At 53.0% G+C, this 15302-nt stretch overlaps 1 long non-coding RNA gene across 5 annotated transcripts in view; it reads right to left on the bottom strand.

Annotated features, from left to right (window-relative positions):
- Positions 1-281: 281 nt before the first annotated feature.
- The window catches only part of LOC125174885 (uncharacterized), a 128743-nt gene continuing 113722 nt past the window's right edge, over positions 282-15302 (bottom strand). For 4 of the 5 annotated variants that reach the window (XR_007155593.1, XR_007155591.1, XR_007155592.1 and 1 more), the window contains 2 exons: positions 6457-6523; positions 282-1988 (listed from right to left, as the gene is read on the bottom strand). This is a non-coding gene — a long non-coding RNA (uncharacterized LOC125174885). Of the gene's footprint in view, positions 1989-6456; positions 6524-13577; positions 14609-15302 lie in introns of all 5 variants that reach the window. The other variant, XR_007155590.1, reaches the window with a different exon arrangement.

Raw genomic sequence — 15302 nt, 5'->3', positions numbered from 1 at the left:
GGATGGACCTCTTCTCACAGTATCTTCACGCACATTAAGATACCTAGGGTTTCAGAAGTGCTTTATTTGAAGTTTCCGGGATATTTGTCTAAGTATTCCTCATTCAGCTTCATCCATAAATCATTATACAAAGAATTTTTTTTATTTTTTTTTTTTATTTTTTTTTTCAACGTTTTTTATTTATTTTTGGGACAGAGAGAGACAGAGCATGAACGGGGGAGGGGCAGAGAGAGAGGGAGACACAGAATCGGAAACAGGCTCCAGGCTCCGAGCCATCAGCCCAGAGCCTGACGCGGGGCTCGAACTCACGGACCACGAGATCGTGACCTGGCTGAAGTCGGACGCTTAACCGACTGCGCCACCCAGGCGCCCCCAAAGAATTTTTTTTAAATGGTGTTGCCAAGGAAGTTGCATGGACCCCCCCTGAATTCTACCCTCTGCCTTCGTCCGTCCCACCTTCCTATTCCTCTGAGTAAGCCCCTACCCCAGGCGTGTGAGCCCCTTCACTTGCAAGAAAGCTGTCCCTGCCCCCAGGACTCAGAGGTGTGGCACCAGGGCCCAGAGTTCCACAGGAATTCCCAAATCCAGCTGATCTGGGGCTCCTCCCGGGGCTAACAGCGGTGGGTCCCTGGGCTACTCCGATAATGGCACACTACAAAAGTCATGCCGGTGATGTGCCTAGGCCTGGAATCTGGGGGAGTGGACCCTCCAGGAGGCGACTGCTCCCAGCCCCCGGAAGCTGTTAGTAACCACAGAAAGATTCAGACTCGTGATTTGTCCTTCGATTTTGCTAGTGATCTCTAAACGGCGGCTGGCTGGTCTCCTAACAGACTGTGTGCATGACGCTGCAGCCGGCCATCACAGGTGGGCGAGCCCAGGTGTGCTGTGTGTGCCAGTATGTCCCCACCTGAGGGCTGCGCACGCAGGACGGGTGGTGACTCATCGCTCTCCCAAGCCGGTTGCCGTTATCTTCTCCGGAGCGTTTGGTGCTCGTGTACAGGTAGCTCGTTCCGTCCAGCAGAACCTCCCCTTGCTCCTGGGTTAAGCCGCCTTTCATTAAGACATTCTCTTCCTCCAAGACTGCGTGAGTTGCTGCATTTTCTCAGAGATCGTCTCTTGGGAGACGTCCTGGAGAGAAGAGAACACAAAGCTGATGTGACAGAGGCCAGGAATTGTGGGAGGGAGCAGGACTTCCCGAAACACGGAGGTCTCTGCTGAGAACCAGAACTGCCCAGCCAGGCCTTTGAAGCCTCAACGCGCCGGTTGGGGTTTTCAGACAACAGCTTCCGTTTTTCCTTGAGAAAAAGCTGCTTGGTCAAGCTTCTCCAACATATGTTTTGTCCGGCAAGAAACATCGTCGCCTGCCACAGAAATGACAGGAGGCGAGACAGCAGGAGGGACACACAGTTGCGGAGAGCACCCACCTGCCCGGGGTGACAGGGCCAGCCCTCTGCACGGCCACCTCCGTCGGGGCCGGGGGTGCTCAGGCAGGCGGCGGGGGGGGCCTCTGCCGGGTCCTGGGCCAGCGGCAGGACGGGGAGAGAGCTCAGCGACTCCGTGCACGCCTTGGCTCTGGTCACTGGGCGATGGGGCTTTGTGTTTGAGAGAAAACGGAGACAGGACCGGCTTGTTCGTTTATTAATAGGCGTTTGTCACACACCAGGTTAGGAAATAATCCCCCTATTGTCGTTGTGTCTTAATCCTCCTGTTGTCAATATGTCTTCGGGGCTTGCCGGGGAGGGAGGTCCTTTTTCAAAAGAAATCCCTTTTCAGAGATAAATGCAGATGGACTTCTCTTTATACAACGGGCATGGCCCGAAAATGAAATGTGCCGCGAACGTGGTCTTTAAGGTATGGAGGAAACTGCCTTTTAAGGAAGAAACTTCCTTCTTCTCTCGAAGTCACTCCTTAGGTGGTTTTTGTATCAGCAGAGGCTTCTGTGTAGAGGGATTCTTTCGAGCAAGGGTTTTCTGCCTTTTGCTTGGATCCTAAAATAGTTACAAGCCGCATCATTTAGGAAAGACAAGGAGCTGACAACCCTTTTGGAAACTCTTAGTGTCTCAGGGAAGTCGCATCCACCTCTGCCGAAGGCGTGTGGACTTTCACCTCCCTGGGTCACATCCTCTCACACCCCTCTGAGACAAACCTAGTAAATGAGATGACCCCAACTTAGAAAAAAAAAAATGCCAGCAGCCTTCAAGCATCTTCAAATTCAGTGAAGAATTACAAAAGCAGAGTCCCAAGAGCAAAGTCAAGAACAGGCCTCTTTAAATCATGTGATTGTCAGTTAAATCTTCTAGAGAAATCTGAGCACTCTCTATCCCTCTGACAGGAAGTGAGTGCTGAGTACGTCCCTAGAGCCACCACAGATCCTGGATGCAGCCGACTTTCACTTAGCTAAAAAGGAATTGGGGGGGGGGGGGAGGGCAGGGAAGCACCACTAACTATTCTCACCGTAGAAAAGAAGAAATCATAAACTCCCTCCATGATGCTAAGTAGTGTGCATGGCAAAAGTGAATTTTCTGGCAGTGATTCCACCACTAAAAAAAGCTTCCTGCAGCACATGGCAGGGAGCGGCCTCCTCAGACACGTCACGTGCTTACAGTTCTGCTCCCGGCCTTCATTCCAGCCCCTCAGCCCCTCCCTGCACTCAGCTCCAGCAGTCCAGTGCAGGGAGGAGCTTCGCCTCTGTGAGGTTACTCGCCAGCGGGGGCCCCGGGTCTGGCTGGGATGTGGGATCGATCCTGCCAGAGGAAATGTAACAGGAAGCCGGTGCTGCCTCTTGTGCGGTAAGCAGAGCTCGAGGACGTTTGCATTCTGCTGGGTAAGCATGACTGCCTCGAGACCCAGGCTACGCGGACTGCCCGCTCAGCAGGAGTTCTCACCAAGGCGACACACGGCTGTGCCTCCGTGGCCTTGTCGGAGCCACGGAGGCCAGAGAGTCACAACTGCTCATTCTGCAAATGGCACGATTCCATCGTGTTTGAATCACGTGAAGTGTTACAAACCCATTCAAGAGATTGGCAAGCGAAAACCGGATTAAGATCTGTGCAGCGGACTTGAGGTATACAGGATTTTTCTAATGAATCGCTGGAGCGTGCTGGATGCTAGAATTTCCTAATGTTTGCAGAAAAAGAGTCTTGGGGTTTTGTGGGGGATTTGTGCCATATTCTCCTCACCCCCCTTGAAACTTAAGTATAGGATTTGTGAACGACTAAAATGAAAAGGAAACACATTGCATTTGGCATAGCTGCAACTTGGAACAAATAAATGCGAAAGAGAGTTGCTAATTCAGGAGGTCTACCTTGACTCAGATGCCAGCAAAAGAACTGGGATCATGCCAGACGTGTATTTTGTAGCCTAAGGGCCCCGAGAGCCAGCAGCTCTGGGCTCACACCAGGGCTGTGCGGCCACTTGCTGGGTAAATTAGTTGTGGTTTCTAAGTCTCCATTTTACTTTATTTTAATAATTTAGTACTTTTATTTCTCCGTTTTCTTAAAGTAGGAAATTGGTGAAACAGTACTCTCTCACCTCAACCAGGTAATGAATGTGAAGTGTCAGGTCTGGTCGTGGGTACACAGGAAGTCCTCCACTAATGACTGGACTTAATTTACTAGAAGATCCAGCAGGATCTGGGAAGAATAGGTGGTGGTTGGGGCCTCGTTGCCAAGGGAGGCGATAGCTCTTCTCGGTAGTTACATCAAGAGCAAAGCCCTGTCTTGATGCATCAGGACCAAACAGGGTTAGCCCTCTGCTCTCGAGGTTACCACGCAAGTGTCTAAGTGCTCACATCAGAGTGCACATCAGCTTCGTCCAAACACAGGGGCAGTTTGAAACCTACACATACACGCCGTCATTCAAACACCACTTGTTCCTACGCACAGGACGGTCAGCACACGTGGAACTGCCTTTTCCCCACACGCTGTCATATACATATTCTTTCCTCAGTTTACTTTTTAAGTTTACTTATTTTGAGAGAGAGAGTGAGAGAGCGCGCATGGGAGAGGGGCAGAGAGAGGAGGGGGGATCTCAAGCAGGCTCTGCGTTTTCAGAGCAGAGCCCGATGCAGGGCTTGAACCTGCAAACTGTGACTGAGATCATGACCTGAGCCAAAATTAAGAGTCCGATGTTTAACCAACTGAGCCACTCAGACACCCCACTGTCCTCATTTTAAATTGCTGCATAGTTATTTAACCAATAACTTTGGGACATTTAGATTTTTCTCCTTCTTGCTCTCAGTAACTCTGCAGTTAGTGTGCTTAAACATCTTTGCATACTTATTCTTTCCTTTGAATAAAATCCTGTTCAAATCCTTGAATAAAATCCAAGTCAATTCTACTTCTTTTAAGGACTTTTGTTTTATATTGCTAAATTATTTTCAAGAAAGAAGGCAGTTAACACTCTACAAAACAGTAAGTGAAAATGCCAGTCTCCTCATATGTGTACCAGCTGGACTTAATGAATTATTTTTAATCTTTGAAGAGCATTTTAAACACCCTATGGCCATTGAATTTGGATCATTAGATAAAGCAAAACACCCTGAGGAAATGTATGTATTTCCTATAACAGCCTTAAACTGTTTAGGGGAATCCTTTCTCTCTCTCTCTCTCTCTCTCTGTCTCTCTCTCTCTCTGTCTCTGTCTCTCTCTCTCTCTTAGGGGTACCTACCTATGTGATAAAAGCATTTTTTCATCAGATAAGTAAAAGTAAATGAAGAAGGAAAACCCACTCATAAGTCTTAGGGCTCAGACCGGAAGGCTAAGTGCACACTTACGCAGAAGGGACTCTGCAGCTGAGGGCGTTCGGGAAAAGAAACGAGCCAGGGTGGTCTGTGGTTTACCAGCTGTGGCGAGGGCCCTGAGCTCGCGTTGAGCCGCTCGCCGACTGGCTCGCCTGTGCTTTTGACCGTAACCCTCACAATAACCCTGCACTGTAGAACCGGCACTCCCGCTTGTGGTGGAAGGGTCTCAGAGGTCGCATGCCTCGCCAGGGTCAGGTGGGAGCAGAGCCAGGACTGAGTCACTGGGAATCTCACCACGGACCCTTGTTCCTCCACCTGGAACACGGTTCACACCCGCCACAGCGGCCAGGGATAACACAGAGAGCAGCGGCAGGGGCGCTTACAAAGGTCTCCGTAGAGCCAGATTTCTGTAATTAGCAGGCCAGAGAGCGGAATTTACATCTGGAGACCCTAAAAGACATGCCGTGCGGAATTCGACCCTGCACTTTGGATACGTTCGATAGTGAGCTGCAGATGGCAGTCCATTTTGACACATTGCACGATCTGTGCCAAGATAAACCTACATATGTGTGTGTGCCAGCTTCACTCATTGGGATTAACGTATATCAAGTGACTGAATCTTCACAGCAGTTGTATCTCTTGGGTGCTGTGGTCATGCCCATTCTACAGATGAGGACACGTGAGTCCAGAGAGGTGATACAATGTGCCTTAGCTGCTGCAGAGGTAGACAGTAGACCAGTTGGTATTTGAACCTGGGCAAATGTGACTATAAAGCCCATGTTCTGAACCCCACTAGGCCATGGGCAGGAGGAGCGGTCCACTGTGGGGCCTGGAGGTGCTGTCCCCACGTCAGGTGCGTAGCAGACAAAGGTGGTTGCAGGAAGGGGTGCACCCCTCCTCATAATCCAAGTTAGCGATCCCACTGCGCCATAACGAGGTTGGCATCAGAGATGGTGGGTGAGATGCATTTGCTCCATTGAGTCATCTTCAGGCCTTGGAGAACCTAGGAGAAAGAAGAGACGCTCCGCAGATTTTCCTGTTTAACCCTTCCCATTGTCACATTCGGCTGGCAGCCGGGCGAAGCTACCGGAAGGAGTCTGGAGGCCCGCTGAGAGCCTCGGCATTCTTGCTGAATGACGTTGGCAGTGGCAGCTGTCCAAACACTGTGGTTGACTTTCAGACCATTTAATTGAAACCATATTTAAATTTTAAAAATTGATAAAGAAGAGGAAGAGGAAGGGGTGGGTGCCAGAGTAGGAGAAAGATCTTGGCAAAAAAAACCTCACGTGCACTTTTTCCACCGTTGGATCGACCAGACAGGGCCACAAAGCTGAGACCACAGGATTAGCAAAATTGCATTGTTGGACATAGGCACAGCGTGACATGTGCTCCAGCAAAGGCATTTGGCAGGATTAACCTGCCAGGGATAAAGATGTAGCCGACAAGGGGCTGAATTAATGGACTGGCAAGACAGAAGCGGGGAAATCTATTTGCATGCAATATTAACTGTGCTAATAAACTCCGGGGCTGTGCTCCGCAGGCCAGGCAGCCCTCCTTGAACCAGGAGTTTTTATTTGGAAGTCCACCTGGACGGCATCAGCCAAGATGGGCTAAAGTGAGCAGAATTCCCAGGTTGCATTCGGGTTTATTTTTGCCATTGTCCTAGAGCAGACATGCTGTCTTAAATGCTTATGACAGTATCTGTGGCTACTTACTGTGCAGAATGATCCTAATACCTTGGAGCTTTGGGGCCAAAGGGTCTTCCTTTTAGAGGGTTAGTGTCTATGAAAAAGCAATGAAGAAACATAAGTACGACACACTCTAGAATAAACACCTACTTGGAGTGGGTTGTTTTGCCTGATTTGTGTATTCTCACTCCCTGCACATCAGAACGGTGAGCGAATGAGAAGGCCCAGGATGCAAAATTTCGGGAGGCGCTCACAGTCCTGCTTCTGCAAGAGTGGGGTCAGCATCTGAGAGCAGGTGACTCGTTCCCCTCACCTTGGGCCCGCCCTGCTGAAAGTGACCATGGGAGCGTGGTAAGATACGCCTGTTCAGCACGTGGGTGCCCTTGCAGCCATTTAACACGGACACCAAAGCACAGCTGGATTTGGGGAGGTGAGGGGGGAGGGGCCCCATAAGGCTTGTGCTGTCCACCAGGCTCCTGCTCTGTGGGGCAAGGGAGCAAGGTATTGTCCACCAACTCCATCGTGCCGCTGGTGGGGGCTCCTGAGGACGTCGGCTCCCTGACACCGAGCCGACACACGCCTGTTCCCGCTCCTGACCTGAGGAAGCCCCCAGGCCTAGGACATTCTGTACGTGGGAGCAGTGGTGCTGGACATCAGCAGCACCCGCCACATGGGCAAGATGGAATTTGCCTCTGAAGATGCTGAAGCCACATGGGACTCCTGCTGCTCTGAGGCTCATCAGGAACGTCAGTGTTTAACAGAGCCCTGGATTTAAAGCAGTGGTCCCCAAATCTGGCTTATCAGAGTCCCTGGGATGGGGGGGGGGTAGATTCCTGAGCTTCACTCCCAGACGGACTGGAGTAGGATCTGGAGTGGGGTTGGAGCCCTGAGCCCCCCTCCCGCCCCCCACGGAGCCAGCCAGACTGAGGGCTGGTGTCCGAGGCTGAACGAGTTTGTGTTGACTCTTGTTCAACCTGGGAGGTGGTTGATGAGGAAACCCCCCGTGTTCCTGTTGCTGTCATCTTTTCCCAGAAGTACCAGGCGGCGAGACAGTTTGCTGATTTGAGACCTCTGATGTGATACAGCTTAGATAAATGCCATGTACTTGGGATTGCCAGCACCGAGTGGCCATTATGTGACTTAAAAAAAGCAAAACTAAACTAAACAATCAGTTGGCTTGACCCTATCAAGTCTGCAGTGATCATAAGCAGGCCAATGTAGAAAGTAACGAGATAAGAGGTTTTGGTTTAAATCGATGCAGGATTTTGGAACACCAGAAATCTTACATTCCCTGAAAAATGCTCCTGGGGCAGTTGTGAGGTCCTTAGGGAGGCGAAAGTTGGGAGGAAGGCCCTGAGGTGGGAGAGGACAGGGTGGGTTCCAGCTTTGCCATTCCAGTGTGGCCGGATGACGCTAGAGCCCCCAGCCCTCTGGCAGGTGGGGTTGCGGTGAAGACCAAAACCACTCACTGGGTCACACGCCCTGTTACAGTTCTGTCTCTGCCCAGGGAAAGAGGTGCCTTCTTGAGCCCACAAAATGCTCCGTCTACAGGAAAGGCCTGCTTCTTTAATTTCAGAAGGCACCATATGGTCTATCTTTGTGTTCCAAGATCGGAGAGAGGGAGTGCAGCTAAGTCCATGAGGAGGGGAGGTGACGGTGGACAGGCACAGGGAGGGAGCTGAGTCACCAGCACCTGTGGGATTTCGCGGGGAATTTGGATTTTATTCTGGGTATGATGGGAAGGGAGCGAGTGTTTGAAGCAACGCAGGGACACGCTCTGATTTCGTATTTTAAAAGGATCACTCAGGCTGCAGAGTGAAGAGTGACTCACAAAGGGACAGTTGGATGTGTGTGTGTTGTGTCCTGGTGAGAGGGCTGGGGGTACAGGGCGGCCGTGGAGATGAAGAAACGCCATTCGATGGCAAAATATTGGGCTTTCTGGACACTGATGATTCATGGGGAGCAGTGAGGACAAATCGTTAACCCACTGGTGTCCGCAGCCCCCCAGCTGTGCAGGACTTTGTTGCCGACTGAGAGCACATCTAAGCTGAAAGCCCTTGTGTTTCAGGTGCCGTGCAGATCCCAGCTACTGGTGACTCCACAATGGCCTCTGCCCTTGGGACCACTGTCTCCTAAAACAGGACTGAAGCCTGGAACGACACTGGACGCAAAAGGTACAAAAAATCCTAGATGCCACCAGGTCAAGAGCTTGCAAGGGGCCAGGGGACCTTCTTGAGGGCTGACCCTGGAGCCCGACTGCAGGAAGAGGGGTGCACTGGGTAGAAAGGGTTAGGGGCATGCAGTCCACGGAAGCATGCCCACGTGGTGTGTTGTGGGCACTCCTCCTCCGTAAGTGGGGGGCGGGGGTCAAGCAGGGAAGTGCATTAGGATCTGAGACTCTATCGGGGGCACGAAAGGAGCCTTGGGGAGGTTCAGCCAGATTAGACAGACCCTCTGGGAGAATCCTTCTGATGCCCTGTAGATGAGGGTGGGGTTAGCCTAAAGGCAGGGAGCTGAGTTAGGTCCCGCAGTCATCTATTCATGTAAAATCACTCGTTACAAATAGCACCGTGTGTGCCCCTCAGGTTCTTGGTGCTGTTTTGATTCATGTCACAGATTCATCTACATGCTTGCAACAGAGTCACTGGACTACGAGAATCTTCCTTTAAATCATACATTCACCCAGCCAGTATTAATCCAGCATCCCCCATGTGGCCAATGCTGGGGACCCAATGGCAAGCTTAGAGTTGAGTGGAAGAGATGTCGTGCACACTGTATAACAGGTGCCTTGAAGGAAGAGTCCCAGATGCCTGGGAAGCATGTCACGAGGAGTCCAGTCTGGTCTGGAGGATGGGAGTCAGTCCAGGAGGTGACTTTGGAGTTGAAGTCTGAAGGAGGACTTGGTATTAAACTATACACAAAATGGAGAGGGAGGATTCTAGGTGAAGGGAGCAGCTTGTGCAAAGGCCCTGTGGTAGGGAAGAATATGGCATATTTGAGAAGTTAGAAAAACCGAGAGGGAGAGGAGGAGGGCAGTGAAGGATAAGGGGAAAAAAAGAGGGCCAGGACTGCCTTGCACAGTGCCAACTCCTTGCAAGCATTTGAAGTTACTTTTTTTTTTTAATGTTTATTTATTTTTGAGACAGAGATAGAGCATGAACGGGGCACAGAATCTGAAGCAGGCTCCAGGCTCTGAGCCGTCAGCACAGAGCCCGACGCAGGGCTCGAACTCACGGACCGCGAGATCGTGACCCGAGCTGAAGTCGGACGCTTAACCGACTGAGGCACCCAGGCGCCCCTGAAGTTACTTTTTTAGACAATCATTTTTTATCTCTCTTTGACACCCTGAGCACTGGTGAGTTGTAGACAGAACCAAGAAGAGGTGGCTATGGAGAGCTGTGTCCATGGCCTCAGCTTCTCTCCTATTCCCCAGTCTCCTTTTGCCCCTCCGATGTAGGAATACCAGTCCCCAGGTTCGTGATGTTTTGCCCTCATAGGAATCTGTGCAGGTTTCAGTTTTAGGAACTTGGTACCAGTACCACCTTCCCACGTACACAGTCTTGGCCAAAAAAGGGCACTAACTTTGCTGAAAGTTCTGGCCACTCAGCACTGGCAATTAACAGTCCCCCCTGCTTTATTTTTACAAGGAACTAATCTCACTTTCTAGAACTTGCTCATTCTCAGAGTGGGTGATTGTTAGCCTTTAAGACAATCCACTGGACAGAAAAATTTTGGGATGTCTCTGTACCCAAAGCTCAGCAAGCCAGCCACATAACTTGGTGCCAACACTTATCGAATACACGTGTATATCAAGTGTTTGCCGTATGCAAGGTTTTCCAATCTTACTACTCTGTTCTGCAGATACTAAAACTGAGGCCCAGAAGGTTCTGCAACCGGCCCTGGGAACACAAATAGGAAGGGACAGTCTGAACACACACCCTGGGGCCTGGCGCGGCAGCCCATGCACAGTAGACACTCTCAGCTTAGCAGTGCTGTGGCCCATGGAGGCCTGAGTGTAGACATCATGCCCTACTGTCCCAGCCAGGATTCTTCGATAGTAGACATAAAAATTCAGATGCTTCTGAACTCCAAGGCCACAGTGGTTTACATGGCACCACTGTGGCTGATGAATTATCAAACTTTCTGCCTCCCCCAACTCTGGCAAGAACTTTGGTAGAACTTCTGTGCCACATCCAGTGCTAGGAACTTGCCAACTTTGCGTCCTTAAAATAAAGCAGGTTCCAAGATAGATGGCAGAAAGTGGAAAACATTTTTCTTGATCGGGTAACTAAGAACCATGCAGCAGGCAGGAGCCATTTTTGGCCAAAGAAGCTATTCATTTAAAAGTGTTTATCGACACCTGGAAATAGGGATTCAGCTTCAAATGCTATTTTCATGTCAGTTTATGTTGCATAATTTCCTAATGCTGATAAAAACCTAGGCGAACACCAAAACGAGAATTCCAAAGTCATTTCACTGCTGAGACGCTCCTCCGTGTCTGCCCGCTGAATCTGAGAGCCGAGCAGCCCGGCGGGTCACCTGCTGGTGGAAAGGCAGAGCACAGTGATGGCTCATCGGGGTTCACACGACCACCCGATTTCCTTTCGGTCAGTCTCACGGCTTTTGTTGGTTTGCGTGACAGCCTCAGATCTTCAGCGATCACCCCTACTTTGTGCTTGGAATGTGTTCCCCCACTTTGGAGGATGACTCGGAAAGACTCTCCGTCGCTGGAGGATTCCGTTCTGAGCCTGGTCACCCTCAGTAAACGAGGTAGCGGCTCCGCGCAGCCTTCGGGGTCTGAGGACGGACAGATGGAAGGGGCGGAGGTAGGGGGTCTTGGCAGTGTCGCTGCTTAGGACACAAGGCGAGTGTGGTTTCCGCGTGTGGCAGCAGAGCGACTGGGGGTCCCTGCCTTCCTGCCACGTAAGTTTCAGTGAGGAAAAAACTTGACTCACCACTTTGGCTTAGGAATATCTGGTTCCCGAGCCACCTCCCAGGGCGGGGATGCGCAAGCTGTGGGGGGCTGTATTTCCCACCGAGGACTTGCTGAAGGCAGGAGGGCCCCCCCAGAGAAGCACCGATGCGCAGGTACGTCCGCGTCCAGGGGCCCCGGGCTCCTTGGAGCCCCCGACGCCACCCATGACTCCGGGGGATGGGAGGGCTGGCCGAGGACGTGGCAAACAGGAAACGCCCAGGGGACGAGGGTGGAGGGAGATGAAATGTCGACACTGCTCGCGTTCGCGTCTAACCCACGGCTGCTCTCTGTCCCCTCCCCCCGTGCCAGCAGCACCGAGCACGCGACCGCACCACCGCCAGCGGCCCCAGCGACCTCCCGGCACGGTGCGGTGGGGCAGCTGGTGTTGTGAATCAGGCCGTTGCCACTCAGAGAACGGCTACTTCACAACACCAGGGTCACACCCCACCACAGGCACCGGCCGCCAGGACCCTGCGGCGGCTCATCCCGGGGCTCGCCCAGGGCCTCTGGAAGCCCAGCTTGCACGCGGCTGTGGCTCTTCCTGTGCGCAGCGTGGACTCCACCGCAATCAGGTGCCCGGGGCTGTTTGCCCCCCAGCGCAAGTGTCCCCCTCCACTGGTAAGGAAGCAGCCGCCCTCACGGCATTAGCGTCCACAGAGGAGACCGTGCTGCGGGCTTCCCACTGGGAGACAGACGGCATTCTGGCCCCTCGGGGGGCTTGAGCGCCCCTCAACTGAGCATTTCCTGCTGGGTGCCGGGAACACACAGGGTGAACGCGGGTCTCGGTTTTGATACGTGGGGGTGGTGGCTTTGAAAAGGGCAAGGTGGAGGGGAGGGGACCCCTAGTTACAGATGGTGGCCCCAAGGGAGACTCCTGGGGAGACAGGCCTCTTGCAGCCGCACGGATGGGGAGCACATCTATGTTGTAGATGGCCCCAGGTCCCCGGAGTGTAAATGCCTTGGTCTGAGTGCAAGAGTGCCACGGCTCTCCATCGGGCGTGTGTCCCCAGCTTGGCTGGATGACAGCCAAGCACAAGAAGACCCTTCCCGGAGCGTAGACTTGTCTGACACTCCCATGCTGGTAATGTGACCTGTCACCTGCACTGACAGGTGGGCTCTTTCCACAGGACCTCACAGGTAGGGACCTGGCAGAGCTGGAAACCAATGGAGGTCTCCAGAGTCCATGTGTTTTTATGCCTAACGTAAACCTTACATGTGACGCCACCGTATTTCAGCACCAAGGGGGCAAGTTTAGAGATGGAGTGGCTGGGTTGGCCGGTGTCCTTTCCGAAGTGCTAAGTAAAGGAAGAAGTCTATCTCTCTGGCTTTCTGCGGGATAGGGAGAGTGTCCACAGCCACTCCGCTCAACCCAGGCTCTATGTGACCTCAGTGCTGTGCCGCTGTCCCCTGGGAAGCAGAGGGCCGGACGGAAACCAGCCCGGTGGAAGGACGACACAGGACAAGGTTACGTGGAGCCCGGGCCAGGCAGAACAGCCCTGGGTCTCTGGCACCTCGGAGTTCCAGAAGCTGAGTCCGCTGCCTCGGCTAAGTTCTCCCCCTCACCCATCCCCAAACTGCTGTGGTATCTCTGAAGCCTGTACTCAGTTATGCTTGGGACAGTGTCGTAGAGTTAAAGGAGTCCCAGTTGTTCAGAAAGGTCTTCCTGCCTTCTCCTCAAAACGTATCAGCTGCAAGTCTCTGACAAGCCACCCACTTCCCAGTGCCCTACCACCCGGAGAACCCAGGCCAGCGCCACTCACGGCGTGGGCCACAGCGGCAACGTCAGCAGGCGGCAAAGGCCGAGCCCTGGGCCCCACCGCCCACCCTTTGCATCACGATCTTGGGGCGGGGGCTGCCGAGCAGGGGGCAAGGACAGTGTGTTAACGGGCCCTGCAGGGGGCCCTCCAGAGCCCCAACCACCCCTTTGTCTCCCCACACCCTTTCCAGCCTGCATCCAACCCCATCCCTTCTGCAGTCGCAGCCAGAATGCCCTCTTCAGGATGCACGCCTGCGTCATGTGAATCCCTCCACCCTGCCTGGAACTCCTTCAAGAGTTGGCCTCACTCTGACGGTAGGTGGTTAGACCCCATGAGCGGCATGTGGTCGCCAGACCCCTCTCCCCCCACACCCTCCCTCCCTCTGGCACACCTGACTCGAGACCCCTCACACTCACCGAGCTCCCTCAGGCCCAGGGCCCTTGTGCAGCTCAGCTCTGGCCGCAATGCTCCCAGCCCTCGCCAGCCTCCCCGTAACTGATGTCTGACTCTCCTGCGGGTTTCCGACAGAGCCTGGCTTCCTGTGGGCCGGCGCCGCAGCCTGGAGGCCGGGCGCACCCAGCAGGCTGAATTCTGCCTTTTCAGAACGCTCCTCTCACGCGGCCGTCGTGCATCCATTCCTGGGACTCTCCGCTGAGGGTGCGTCTTCCCCTGCTCCTTGAGGGCAGGGACATTCAGCTTCATTCACCCCTGCACCTCCAGCGCAGCTCCAGGTCCAGCGTGGAGTAGTGGCTCAGCGATCTATTTGTTCAGTAAATGCGAGGGTCCTTCGAGGTTACGTTCTCTCTCTCTCTCTCTTGCCCACTGGAGCCCTGGGTCTGTCTGTGCCCTTCAGTGACGTTGAAAAAATGGTAGCAGGCACTTACAGAGTCGAGTCAGTGTGTCAGGGACTGTTCTGAGCACTTTGTGTACAGTTCGCCGTTTACTCGTTGCCTCGGTTTGCTCGTAACGGGCAGGTGACATAAGCGTTGTATTAGCTGGGTCCCGAGACCACACCGTCCAGGCTGCTGGCAATTGGTACCACTGCTCTTCAAACCCTTGCAGTCTGGCCCCACGGTCCACACCGTGAGCCACTGCTTCGTGCTACTCGGGAGCCAGAACGAAGGGGACAGGGCTGAACGGGGAAGTCCCTAGGGCTCGCTCCCAGGGACCGAGCAAAGCCGTCTCCATTCTCAGATCTTCCACCCTGGTGTCCTTAGTCAGACAGACCAGGCAGTATTCTCCCTGTTTATGCCTTCTAAAAGGTTAGATCCTAACCTTGTTAAAAGCACGTCAGAGTGGAACCTGATTAAAAACCTAATAAAATAAAAAACGGGGTCAAGTCCAGAGAGAGAAAACTGTTCAAGAAGCAGAGGAAGTTCGACTTAATTTTGTTGTTAAGCTGGTGAATTCATTTGAGGCTTGCACAGTTACCCTCAGAGGTCAGAGGCTGCAAAGGCAAATGGATGTGCTCTGAGAACTGCATGCTTCTGAGAGCCGGCCTAGGGGGTACGACCCTCGGCTGGTCTGCCCAGTGCTTAGCGCCAGGCAAAGCCCTATGCCTGGTCTACACTCCTCTGTCCGCACTATGGCTCCTTTTCCAAAATGCGCGCGGCCTCACTGAGAACAGCCTCCCCGTCGTGCCGAACATCCCAGACCCTCCACTGAAGCACACTGGATGCCACCTGACTGTGCCACCGGAAAGAAACAAGAGGACACCTGGGTGGCTCAATCTGTTAAGGGTCCGACTTCGGCTCAGGTCATGATCTCGCGGTCTGTGAGTTCGAGCCCCACGTCGGGCTCTGTGCCGACAGCTCGGAGCCTAGAGCCTGTTGGGATTCTGTGTCTCCCTCTCTCTCTGCCCCTCCCCTGCTCGCTCGCTCTCAAAAATAAAATTTTTAAGAAATTAAAAAAGAAACTAGAATGCCCATTCCCCCACCCTCTTCTGAAACCTTGGTTGAGTGATCTACATCACCCAAAGCTCTGAGTTCAGAACCTTTGTAACTACCTTGGGGGTCCCGCATTTGCTGCTACCACATTCCCGTGGGGACTCTTTCAAGGGGCCCCTCTGCAGACCACCAGAAGCTTGGGAGCTGCAGGGAACTGGTCTGATACGCACTTTGACATCCACTCTGCTGACCCCC

Source organism: Prionailurus viverrinus, chromosome C2 (genome assembly GCF_022837055.1).
Source record: "Prionailurus viverrinus isolate Anna chromosome C2, UM_Priviv_1.0, whole genome shotgun sequence".
NCBI lineage: Eukaryota > Metazoa > Chordata > Mammalia > Carnivora > Felidae > Prionailurus > Prionailurus viverrinus.
This window is presented reverse-complemented; position numbering and strand designations above follow the sequence as displayed.